This window comes from Vulpes vulpes, chromosome 12, assembly GCF_048418805.1.
Source record: "Vulpes vulpes isolate BD-2025 chromosome 12, VulVul3, whole genome shotgun sequence".
In the NCBI taxonomy this organism is placed as follows: Eukaryota; Metazoa; Chordata; class Mammalia; order Carnivora; family Canidae; genus Vulpes; species Vulpes vulpes.
In genome coordinates this window covers 52643768-52657005 of record NC_132791.1, presented here as the reverse complement: position 1 = coordinate 52657005, position 13238 = coordinate 52643768, and positions in this window count along the sequence as shown.

Below are 13238 nucleotides of genomic sequence, written 5' to 3'. Positions count from 1 at the left end.
AGGCAGTGGACAGACACAGGCAGAAAGGACATGAGCTGCCATGGTTACGCTGGCCCAGGATGCTCTCAAAATATAAGGTCTTAAATATCCTGTGACCAGGGCTTCTAATCCTGAGAATTAATCCTATAAAAATAAGTCAAGGTATATAAATACATTGCATGTTTGCATATGTGTGTGTGTGCATGTGTGTGTGTGTGTGTGTGTGCGTGTGTGCACAGATATACAAAGATGTTTATTGTAGCATGGCTTTTAATTTTTTTACAGCAAATGAAATTATTTGAATGTATGCTGATAAGGGATATGCTCGATGAATTATAGTATATGCATAAAATGCAATGCCACAAAGCATTCAAAATCATCCACTATAGCTGTTTCTATTTGTAGATGTGTTTTTTTTCTGCATTCCCAACAGCTTCCCATCTTTCTAATGTTTGGAGAATTAGCTGTCATATGATGCCCTCTCCCCAGACCAGAGTAGAAGCCAGAAGTCCCACTTCCCAGCCACCAGGATCCAGGTATGTAACCTATTCCTCCAATGAGCCACATCATACAACACTTCAAGAAGGAAGTGAGGAAGAGGTTCAGAGAGAGTAGCATTTTGCCGGCGATGAGCACAGTCCGGCTGGCCTGCTTTAGGACCTTGCAAGGCTGAGCTTCTGACACAGAAGAGGTATCAGTGCCAGTGGCAGGAGTGATTTCAGTAAGGCTGAGTTCCCAGCAAAGCCAGCTGCAGCACCTTGGGCTTCCTGGGCATATACCCTCATCAGGGCAATTGTGCAGTGTGGGTTTGCCTGTAGTTCCTCAGAGCAGAGCTCCAAACCCAGTTCTCTGGCCCCCAACATGTCTGTGAGCTGCCTGACCTGCTTGTAGTAAGCTCCTTTCTTCTTAAGGAGCAGACTTAGGTTGCACTGCCTAGAAAAGAAATCTAGGATAGAGGTATCCTTGACTTTATAACTTCAACTTGGGAATAGCCTACACTTCTTTTTTTTTTTTTTTTCCAAATTTTATTCATTTATTTGAGCAAGAGTGCATAGCAGAGTGCAGGGGCAGGCAGACAGAGAGGGTAAAGCAGACTTCACTCTGAACAGGGAGCGCAACACAGAGCTCGATCCCAGGACCCTGAGATCGGGGCCTAAGCTAAAGGCAGATGCCCAACCCACTGAGCCACCAGGCACCCCAAGGAAACAGCGCATACTTCTGAATACCACACATGGAGACCCTGAAGCTGCGACTCAAGTGCCAAATTTTGAACTTCAGAACTCAACAGAAGGAGGCACATTTGAAGTCTGCAGGGTGGCAGCGACTGCCAGCCCCCGACCCAGGTTAAAGAGCTGGTTTGCACAATTATTCCTGAATGTTTTATTGCATCATGCCCTTGTTGCCTTATAAAAGTGAATAAGAAGAAGAGAAATTAAATTAAAATGTTGATATTTACAACAAGACGACATGGTTTTAGAGGCTTCATAAAATTGAAAGAAATCGCTGGGGCATCACAAGGAGAAAGTCTTTAGCCCTGATTTGTTGCTCATCGGACTCAGGCTTACAGACTTCGTAGTCAACTGCAAAGTAGAACAGATTGTGAGAACACGAACAGGACGACAGAATAATTGAGATCTCTGCGATTGCAATCACCTGAGAAAATGAATGTCGATTATTCACTTTTGCATATTTCACTTCTGAACATCATTTCAGAAACAGATTCTGTATAAAAGCAGGAGACTGCCCATAAATTCTAAGGTAAAATAAGTAGGATACAGGAAAGTAGGTGTAGGTTTGACCCCAGCATTAAAGCATGCATGTATGCATGTATGTGATGGAGACATTTAAAAACCTGGACATATCCCCTTCAAGCACTGAAAAGTTAACTCTGGGGGTTGAGGCGGTAAAGGAATCTAATTGGCTAGCCTTGAACTGTTTGAAACCTTGCGATGAGAATGAGAAGTTTTACTTACTCTTATAACCACCAAAACCTTAAAAGTATTTCTACCATAAAGAAAAAGTATGCTGGTTCTTCAGAGCTTTCCAAGACCTGGGGCCATTGTTTCTTGATCAAGAGACCTCTGTTCTATCCTGAATGTTCCTTCAGGCCTTGTGCCTGCCAGGTCACCCCTCTGTGCCTGGTATCTTGAATCCCCAAATTAGGGGCTTGGCACACACCATCATGGCAGCCCTCTGGAGTTCTTCACAATGAAAAAGAGGGCTCAACCTGCAATCCAGGGCAGAGCGGGTTGCTCACTAGAAGGCACGCCTCTGAGAGAGTGGTCAGTAGACACAAGAACCAAACCCTTCTTAAGAGAAACTGCTCAATGATGTAGTACAGCATGAACAAGACTAATTGATTGTCCTGTCTAATAAAGTGAGATCCTGCCCCAGAGGCAGCATAGGCCACAGAGCTCACAAGGATCACAGAGAAAACAGAGCGAAGCCAGCATTACCTCATGCTGTAAGGGAAGGAGGGGGGCCTTCACAGCAATTCACAAAGACCCAAAACAGCATGCAGAGAAGACCCCAGAACCCAACAAAGCTTTTCTTACTCTAGTGCTTCATGGGGAGACAACATATCCTTTCTAACATTTCCAAAGCTTATTTTAGTCTTCCAGCAAATTTTTTAAAAATTCCTTAAATTCAACTTGCCAAACTAAAATGATGGTGGGAGAAGGATAAAGGTGACATACTTTGTAAAATGCATCATTCCCAGGGCCACAGGGATGTGCTCTGCTAGGAGGAGTGTGCATTCAGCTTGGATGCCAGGCGGTACAGGGGAGACACATAATCTGTGTTTTCAGCTGGATAGCTCTCTGGTCACTTAAATTCAAGCTTGCTGAGAATGATCATTCTAGTTCTCATCCTCTCCTTTAGTCCGATAGGCAAGTAAAGTTATACTTTTCTTTTTCTTTATAATCCTGTATTGAACCCATGAAACCCACAGTGGAATTAAAATTCCTACTGAAGTCCACCCTCCCCCGAGCCCACTCACTGGTTCCATCTGTGTGGGCTTCAGTCCCTACTGTCCACAAGCCTCTCCCTCTGCTGTTGCCCCATCTTTGCATTCTCCAGAGACTTTGCAGACATGGCTCAGTGGCTAGCCTCTTCCTGGTCCCAACACCCAGAGTGACAACAACAGTAATGCCACTATTAGAACCACTGAGGCAGACCCCCTGCCTACATGAGATGGCAATGGCACAGGAAGGAGGAAAAGAGAGGTTGACCCTACATTTCTTACTTACTCCTCACTTATACTGGACCAGGTGACAGCCCCTCCTGCCTCCTGCCTCTCTGATCTCTGGAACAGACTTGTTGCTAGTAATCCACCTGGTTAGTTATTTTCCACTTGCCTCTCCCCCAAACCCATGCCCTGTCTTCTTCCTGGCTTTGTGCTCCAGGAGGCTGACCTCTATGGACCATGGGCAACGCCTATCAAGTCCCTTTTCCCCTGGCTCTGGTTGGGTTCTGCCCATGGGAAGCGCCAGTAGATCAGAAGGTGGAGGAGAGACAGGTTGGGTATTTTTCTACTTACTCCCTGCTTTTCCATCATCTCTCTGTGACTATAGCTCCTGCCAGGTAGCTCTGCTCCATAGCTTACCTCTCATGGGGCTCTCTCAACATTATGTTCTCTCTCTGTCCCTTGGGCCCTAAGGGTGGTAATAAGTTACCATTGGGGAGCTCATCATGCTGGTTTGTCCCCTTTGCCCTTCTAACACTACAATTTAAGTAGTCTTCTTATTAAAATCTCTTTACTTGATCCATCTGGCTGAAAACTGTTTCCTTTCAAGATTCTGACATATCTGTCCCTCTTTTGCTTTATAGAGTCTACTTTTTCCTCCTCAGTGGGTGATACAGAGCATCTCTGAACAAAGAGAAGGCCTAAGACACACCCATGGTGCTAGAATGTTGAGTGAAGCACACCCCTCAGGTGTGAAGGCAAACACTAATGCAGCACGGCAAGCACCTACTTGGAAAGGATGCCTAAGGGCAAATATTCCTAGTCACGGGTGACAGTCAATGAGGCAAGCTGGCTAGATTCTCTGATCACAGAAGCCCTCTCTGTGATGATTTATTCATTCATTCAACATTTTTTTGGAGTGCCTACTAGGTACCAGGCACTTCACCAAGTACAGTGAGCTGACTTGTGGCCCCCGAAAATATATGTCCACATCGAATCCCTAGAACCTGTGAATATGATCTTAAAAGGCAAGAGATGTGACTAACAATTTTGAGAGGAGAGGTTGATCCTGAATGACCTAGGTGCGTCCTAAATCCAATGATAAGTGTCCTTAAAACAGTGAGGGACAGGAAAATTTGATAGGACAAAGAGGAAAAAGCAATGTAACCATGGGGGCAGAGTCTGGAGTGACTCAGCCACAAGCCAAGGAGGGCCTGGAGCCATCAGAAGCTGGATGAAGTGAGGAAGGATCCTCCTCTAGAGCGTTAGAAGGGAGTCTGGCCCTGCTGACACCTTAATTTTGTACTTCTGACCTTTAGAGCTGTGTGAGTACAAACTCCTGCTATTTTAAGCTACCTAGTTTGGGTATTTTGTCACAGCACCCTAGGACACTCATACATTAGGTTCTGAAGATACAGCAGTAATCAAGACTTAGGTGGTCCCTACCCTCCTAGGGTGTATGGCCTAGGAAAAAACAGATCATGAAAAAGTGAAAAAAGATAAATCGTTACAAGCTGTGGGGAGTTCAGTGATCTACTTAGAGAAAAATGTAGAGTACTTTATTTGGATTGGAGGTCAGGGTAAGCATCTTTGAGTGGTGACCTTTCAGCTTAGACTTGAAGGATGAGAAACAGTCAACCAAAAGAAGCTCTCAAGGAAGAACAGCCAGGCAGAGGAGATAAACAAAAGGTCCAGAAGTGTCATTGCAATGAGGTCACAGAGGTAAGGAGGGCCAGGACACACAGGACACACAGACTTACGGGCCATGGTAAGGTCTTGGGCTTTTATCCTGTGGCAAAAAGGCATCTGACAGTTGAGGCTGGAATGCTGTGAGATACTTTAAGGATTTATGTTAATCCCTCCTGTAATTGGTGAGAAATAGTTGGAGCAGGGATCTCAGGAGACAATTAGAAGATGACTGCAGTCTTCTAGGCAAGCAATGAAGATGGACTGTAGTGACCCCTCAGAGATGGAGAGAAGAAGATGGATTGAAGATACATTTTGGAGATAGAAGTGATCAGAATTGATGGATATGGGGCATGAGAGAAAGACATGAGTTAAGAATGATGCTGAGATAGTATGTTTGAGTAACCAAGTGGATGTGGTACCATCTACTGAGATGAGAAGATGGGCATGGTGAGGAAGACAGTGGGACAGAGAACCCAGAAATGTCCTCTCATGCCCTTTGCCATGTCAGTAAAGTCTTTCAAGATACGGAAAACTATTCCAATTTCAGTTGTTTGAGGGACCCAAGTAAAAATATTCTGGCTCCTGCAAAGGTGGTACTAGAACCAATGGGCACCTAGATCTAATCACCCCAACACTATACACCATGACACAACAATGCACAAGGAAGACCCACAGAGGCAGGGAGTGGCATCTTCTAAAGGAGACATTTGTTCTATATCTCATGTGGCATCAAGAGTCTCCTATAATTGGAGGCTTCCACTGAGTGGGATCTAATTTGATAACATCTATCCCCCACCCAGTTGGCTCTACCATCTGTTTACCATGGGCCTAACTCTGTTGGAGGCACCATGAGAAGCTATGGGGGAGGCAATGTTTGAGAGAGATGTTTCAAATACCTGAACAACCCACTAATTACTACCAAAAACTCTACCACAATGACTTGCTTTAGGTCAATGTCACTTCGGTATATTGAGCTCTGTAGGTTGACTACCACTCCCAACACCCCTCACTTGCCCCGTACCCCTCAGAAGTATTATATGAAAGTGACCCTAGAAAAGAATAGAATGTCCACAGGTCTAGGGGCACCTGGGTGGTTCACTTAAGCTTTTGACTCTTGGTTTCAGCTCAGGTCATGATCTCCAGGTCATGGGATCAAGCCCTGCATCAGGTTCTGTGCTGAGTATGAGCCTGCTTGGGATTTTCTCTCTCCCTCTCCCTCTGTCTCTTCCCACAACATGTTCTCTCTCTCTCTCTCTCTCTCTTTCTCTCTCTCTCTGTCTAAAATAAAATAAATAGAGATGCCTGGGTGGCTCAGTGGTTGAGTGTCTGCCTTTGGCTCAGGTTGTGATCCCAGGGTCATTGGATCAAGTCCTGCATCAGGCTCCCCACAGGGAACCTGCTTCTCCCTCTGCCTATGTCTCTGCCTCTCTCTGTGTGTCTCTCATGAATGAATAAATAAAATCTTTAAAAATAAATACATAAATCTTTAAAAAAAAATGAATGACCACAAGTCTAAACCTTTGTCAACTACTCACCTACCTTCCAGGGAGCAGAAGGAAAGAAACCTGTGGTGACAGAACACACACAATGCCTGCAAGACAACTGAAGTCTTGTACTGAAATCCTGGGTGGCAATCTTTCTAGGGGAGAGGCATCTGAAGAATCACCTCCTGAATCCATGGTCATTTCTTTATTCCTCTGTAGGTTACAGCACACAGCTAAGAATTGAGAAGAAGGCAAACATACATGCATAGCCTTGTGCCAGTGGCCAAAGTTTTATGCATATTTCTCATCAGAAATCCAAAAATCCATTTCCCTGAGCCTCATTCTGCCCTCTGCGGTATTTATATAATCTCCTATTTTAAGGCCATGCCCAATTCTAACACCCTTAATGATCTAATTTTCCAACTCACAAGAAATCAGCTGCAGTAACTATGAAGGGATGAGGGGTAATTCTAGAACCAGGTACATGCCAACGAGTGGCAGCTAAAAGCAAGAGAATAAAGGAGATGATAAATAGAAGTTAAAGAGCAGAAATAAGAATTGGAAAAGTCTGGGCCAAGTATTGCCAGGACAAACATTCCCATTCCGTTCAGTAGCCCTAGGGAGTCACTATGTGGTTTAATAAATTGGTGGTCCCAATTTCTGGGCAAAAAGTTGTCAGGATCAACCTTTTCTAAGGTGAACTATTCCTTTCTGGGCTAATACCCTCCCCCTCAAGAAAGATGGGCCACATATCAACTCAATAAAGGAGGCATTGATTAACCACCTATGGTGTACCCAGCATAATTTCAAGCCTGGAAGAAGCTAAAGATAGCCACCTCCTGAGTCACAGGATGCTCATTATCCTTGTTTCTTCTGGCCTCAAAGGGTCTGCTGGACACTAACACTGCAGGCCAGAGAAAAGGACTCAGCACTTACTTTTAAAAATTAGAAACAAGGGCACCTGGGTGGCTCAGTGGTTGAGCATCTGTCTTTGGCTCAGAGCGTGACCCTGGAGTCCCGAGATCGAGTCCCACATCAGGCTCCCTGCATGGAGCCTGCCTCTCCCCCTGCCTGTGTCTCTGCCTCTCTGTGTCTCTCATGAATGAATAAATACAATTTTTTTAAAAATAAAAAATTTTAAAAATAAAATAGAATAAAAATTAGAAACAAAAATTCCCACTCCTGATTAACATTGATATCCAAACAACGTTTCAATAGATGTATTAATTAAACATAAATGTGACAAAGACATGACTGATTAGAAGTTATCATGGTGGGATCCCTGGGTGGTACAGCGGTTTGGCGCCTGCCTTTGGCCCAGGGCACGATCCTGGAGACCCAGGATCGAATCCCACGTCGGGCTCCCAGTGCATGGAGCCTGCTTCTGTCTCTGCCTCTCTCTCTCTCTGTGTGACTATCATAAATAAATAAAAATTTTAAAAAAAAGAAGTTATCATGGCAACAACGGGCACCTTGCCCACATTCCATCTTTTAGGTGTTTCATTTTGATTATAAAATTATCCACAGTCCATGCCAGGTGTGGGTTCATATACCCAGAAATTACCCTACATATACGTGCTCACTCCCTGTGAGTGTCAAGTAGCTGCCTTAGGCGTTAGACAAAACAAGACACACGCCCACACGTGAATGTTCATACCCCAGAGCACGCGAGTATGGAGTCAAGGTGTGGGTTGTTAGTGCAAAAGGCCCTTAGCAATGATGTAGCTCAGCCTCCTCCTTCTGTGGGTGGGAAACTAACACGAGGGGGAGTGGCAGGAAGTCTGAAATCCCCTCCAGCTCAAGCATGTCCTTACCCCCGACTTGCACCTTACAGCGACCACACAGTGTTTTGTCCCTGTGGCCCTGTCTCCTGAGCAGACAAACCTTCTCAGGGGAAGCTCATCCCACAAGGCACCCCGGCCAAATCAGAGCCCTCCAAAGAACTCCAAAATCTTTGAATTCCAAGGTGGCACCTGAGTTTGAACATGAGTTCTGGAGATCTCTTTCTCAGGAAAGGGCCCCTCCCCACTCCAACCCGGGCCCCTGCCTAGAATCTATTCTCTCCTGCTGAGGATTAGCCGCTCTGCTTCTTGGACAGGAAATGAGTTCTTCCCTGTTTATTGTAGTCAAATCCTAAAATGAAGCCGATAGAGCAGTAAGGGCTGAATATGCAGAGATGTCTCTTTATTAATTCATGAGACACTTTGCAATCCCCCACTGTCCATGCTGAGATAGATGGATGGAAACCAAAAAAAAAAAAAAAAAAGAAGCACAAGTTAAATGATGCCTTTGATAACTTCTGCTTAACTGGCCCGTCAGAGACCAAGAAGATGAAACATTGGGGATTTATTCCCACGTGACTCAACACACCCTCGCGTGTGCGCACACACACACACACACACACACACTCACACACTCACACACATGCACACATGCAGCCAACAAGAGACCTCCCTAGACTGCCTTCCAAATGCGCCCCCTACACACTGCAGTGTGAAATTAGGGAAAGGTCAGCACCAAAGTCTTATTATTCTTTGTTGACTTCCTTCATTCCTTCACTCACATGTTTATTTGACCTCTCCTCGTCAGCTTCTGTACTTGTCTTGCTCTAGGCAGGAAGAAGATTCCAGGGGGGCTCAGTTTACTCATTTCCAGGCAAATAGTCACTTCCTAAGAGCTCCCACTGCGCCACTCCACCCTGGGCCTTACCCCCCTTGTCCCCTAGCTCCAGGCTCACTTTCCTGGGGGGAAAAACATGCTTCGTAATAGTCATCACAGCCACATTGACCAAGGCATGTCATATAGGGAGTCCTTTACATCACTTATGTAATCCTTGCCACAGCCCTCTGGAGCATAATTCATTTGCTCGTTTTACATACTAGAATTCTGAAGCTCAAAGAAGTTATACAAACTGCTGGAAGACACCAGGCTACAAAATCGAGATTCAAAGCCAAGGTGACCGGACTTCAGCACCCATGTCTTTAACCACCCCCTCGAACCCTGGGGATGTCCTCATACCCCGGCATCCTATCCAGTCACTGACTTTACCCATCCCCGACTGCTCTGGATTACAAATGGTCAGAGCTTGCTTTCCCAGGGGTTTGCCGAGGATCATTTCGTTGGTGCCTCTGGGCGAAGTCTTCTTGCTATCTTTTCTTTTAGACCTCTGCTGAGGGTGCTGGCCTAACATGGCCCTCAGTCCTCCCTGAGCGGCGCGCAAAGCCCTGGGGATTCCAAGCCAAGGAGAGAAAAAAGGGGGGGAAATATCATATGCCCTTGAGGCAGAGTTCCTGGTGCAAGTGCAAAGGAATCCACAGAGGAACAGGGGTTCAGGCCCTTTCCAATGGGAAGACAGGTCTCAGGGCTGCCCTGGCCTCATCTAGATCTTCCAAGGGCTGTCTGGTATTCTCTCCAGAAGGGGAAGCCCAGAAGGCTGCTCTCTTTACACATGGTGATCATATCCCCTTGCCTTGCTTGCATCAGCCTCTTCCATGTGGTAACATATCCATGAACTTGTGCCTCCACACCTCACCTCAGTCCTAAGCTGCAGAGCAGTCTTTCTAACTGGCCACCAACATCTGTCCCCACCAGGTGACCCAGAGACTTTACAAACCCAACATGATTCAAACTAGATTCACCATTGCTTCCCCACATCCACTTCCTCCTGTGTTTCCTATGGATCTACATCCAGTCTGGAAGCAGGCTCCAGACCTCAGAAACTCCCTCCTTCCTCCCTCACCCATCAGGCCTGCCCCTTCCTCCCCACAACAGCTCCCTGTGTTCAGGATTTCAGCACTGCTTGTCTCTTCACTTCTCATCTGCCTGAGACTAAGCCAGAGCCTCCAACAGGCCTCCTGTGCCCAGCCTCTAGCTCCCCAGGTCCATCCACACATACAACCAGAGTCAAGTACAACACTCGAAGGAGCTGCTGCCCAGATCTAAGCCTGAGATGCCTGCCCCTCTCCCAACACATGATGCTTTCAACAGCAATTTTTAAACCATGCCATCTTGTTGTCTGGCAAGAGGTACACAGTGGGGGACTCTTCGAGGGCCTTTTAAGAATGGTGTTGATTAAGAGTCATTTACCGAACAAATGTGCCTTGAGTACTACTACTGTGAGCCAGGCCACTTTCTAGAAGCTAGGCATACAGTGGTCAACTACACAATGAGTCCTTATGCTTGTGGACCAAGGGCCCTTTTGAGAGAGCAATAAGCAAAGAATGAACAAAGGGAATGGAATATAGTACCAGATCGTGATATGTTGCTAGGAGGATTAAAAGCATGAATCAATGTGTTACACTTAGAACACAGCTCGGCATGTAGTAAGCACTTAATTAACGTTATCTTGTAACCTCCCAACACTCCAACTGAAATAGCTCTAGGCCTCATTCCTCCAATTACTTCTCATTCTACAGATGTGAAAATAGAGCACTAGAGCCTAAGTTCACAAAATGATTGAGCAGTGGGTCCAGACTTCAAGCACTGGCAATTTGACCCCAGGATCCACCCTCCTAACCGCTGTGCTATGCCACTGCTCCAGGAGACCCGTTGGAGTTGGTGCTGTGTTGGTTTGGGTTCTCCTGGAAGCAGAACTGAGACAAAGATTCATAGACAGGCAGTTTAAGAGATGATTCTGGGAATCCCTGGTAGGAATGTGGGAAAATGAAACTGAGAAAAGAAGGCAGCCTTGGATGGGTGTATCATCAAGCCAGTGAGCCCTTGGTGTAGATGGAACCTCATCTTACTGGGCCCTTTGGGATCCAGGATAAAAATAGTGCCTCTAAACTCTTTCTCATCCTTCAGCCCTCAAAGGGCTAATGGAGCTGGGGATTTATACACCAACTCTCCTCTCATTGGTGGAGGGCTACTTTCAAGGGCATTAATTCTCTGCTACTTCTGAGTTGTATTTGCACAAGCAGAGGACATTGTCCTAAGAGAAACCACCTGGACAAGGAGATGTAGCTGCTGGCAGGCTGCACACCCAGAAATGTGGAGTCCCAAGGGGGATGTGGTCAAAGCACCTATGGTAGCTGCTAGAGCATTCAAAGTGGAGGGGACACCAATGAGAAGGCTACCAGGTGAGAGCAGCCTGTGGGCTCAAGCAACAAAGGAGACATTGCTGGGATTCATCCAGGCACTGTGGTGAGAAGAGCAGCCGGATGGGGTGCTAAGGCTAGACCAGGTAGGGACACGTGGATCATGATAAGGAGGTGGCATTTTAACCTAAATATGATGGGGATGCCATGGAGGTTTTATCTCAGGAGTATGACTTTATTGTCTTTAAAACATCATTATGGTCACTGGGTGGAAAATAGACTCAAGGGGACAAGAACAGAAGAAGGAAGGCCAATTAGGAGGCCATAAGAGTACTTTAGGTGACAGATAAGTTGGCTTAGACTAGGGTGGCATTTTATCTTATTTTATTTTAAAGATTTATTTATTTATTTATTTATGATACACATAGAGAGAGAGAGAGATTGGCAGAGACACAGGAGGAGGGAGAAGCAGGCTCCATGCTGGGAGCCTGATGTGGGACTCGATCCCGGGACTCCAGGATCATGCCCTGGGCCCAAGGCAGGCACTAAACCACTGAGCCACCCAGGGATCCCCGGCATTTTATTTTCATGTGTGTGTTCCATTCTGTTTTTTTAATTTTAATTCCAATATAGTTAACACAGTGTTATATTAGCTTCAGGTGTACAATATAGTGATTCACCCATTCCATACATCACCTGGGGCTCATCATGACAAGGCACTCCTTGATCCCCACCACCTATTTCACCCATCCTACCACCCCGCCCCTTCCAGTAATTTTCAGTTTGTTCTCTGGAGTTGAGAGTCTTAGTTTTTCTCTCTCTCTCTTTCTCCCCCCTTTGCTCATTGGTTTTGTTTCTTAAATTCCACATATGTGTGAAATCATATGGTATTTTCCTTCTCTTATTTCACTTAGCATTATACTCACAGGGTGGCATTTTAAGTGGATTTGGATTCAGGCTAGTGTTTGAAAGTACAGTTGATAAGGACTCACAATGGAATAGTCATGGGGTACGAATGAAAGAGAAGAGTCATTTATTGACATGGAAAGATTAGGGGAGACAAAAGTTCAGAGCAGTGGGTGGGAAATCCAGAAGTCAGTCTTGGACATTTAATAGTTGAGATGCCTATTACTGGCCTGCTGGATCTATGAGTCTAGAGCTCGATGGAGAATTTGGTTGAGTTTGCTGGGCTATGACCACACCACCTTCCCTTGCCTGTCCAGTGCTCCAAGCCTTCAGGAGAGCCTGTCCAGAATGCCTTGGGCAGTGTCAGGTGTGTATGGGTGTGGAGGGTTGGCCCAGCCTGGAGGAGGGGACAGTGGATGCAGGAGCATGGTAGGGAGCTGGAATGTAACAAGATGGTAACTCTGAGCCTGAGTGGCCTGGACAGAAGTTAGCTCCCATTGATATTGGGGTAGACCCAGGTCAGCAGCTTCAATGGGATAGACAGGAGATTTTTTCCTTTTTTCTTTTGGTCCTCAGTGCACAAAGTTGAATGAGTCATAGTATTCAATTTAATTACATACAACCTTTAGTGATCCATGCAGGACTCAACTTTGTTTTTATTTTTCTCCCCTGTCTCCTATTTCCATAGCTATACTTCCCTGTGCATAGGAACTGTCTCTATCATACTTATTAATGCCATGAGACATGTGTGTGTCCAACAAAAATAGGTCACACTGTTCTGTACATTTGCTTTGATAATTCAATGCTACATTAAGATCTATTTGCATTACTATATATAAATCTAGTGGGGTTTTTTTTTACCAATTACTGTGAAGTAAGTTTCATAAACACACACACACACACACACACACGCGCGCGCGCACACACACATACACACACACACAAATGCATAGACTGCAT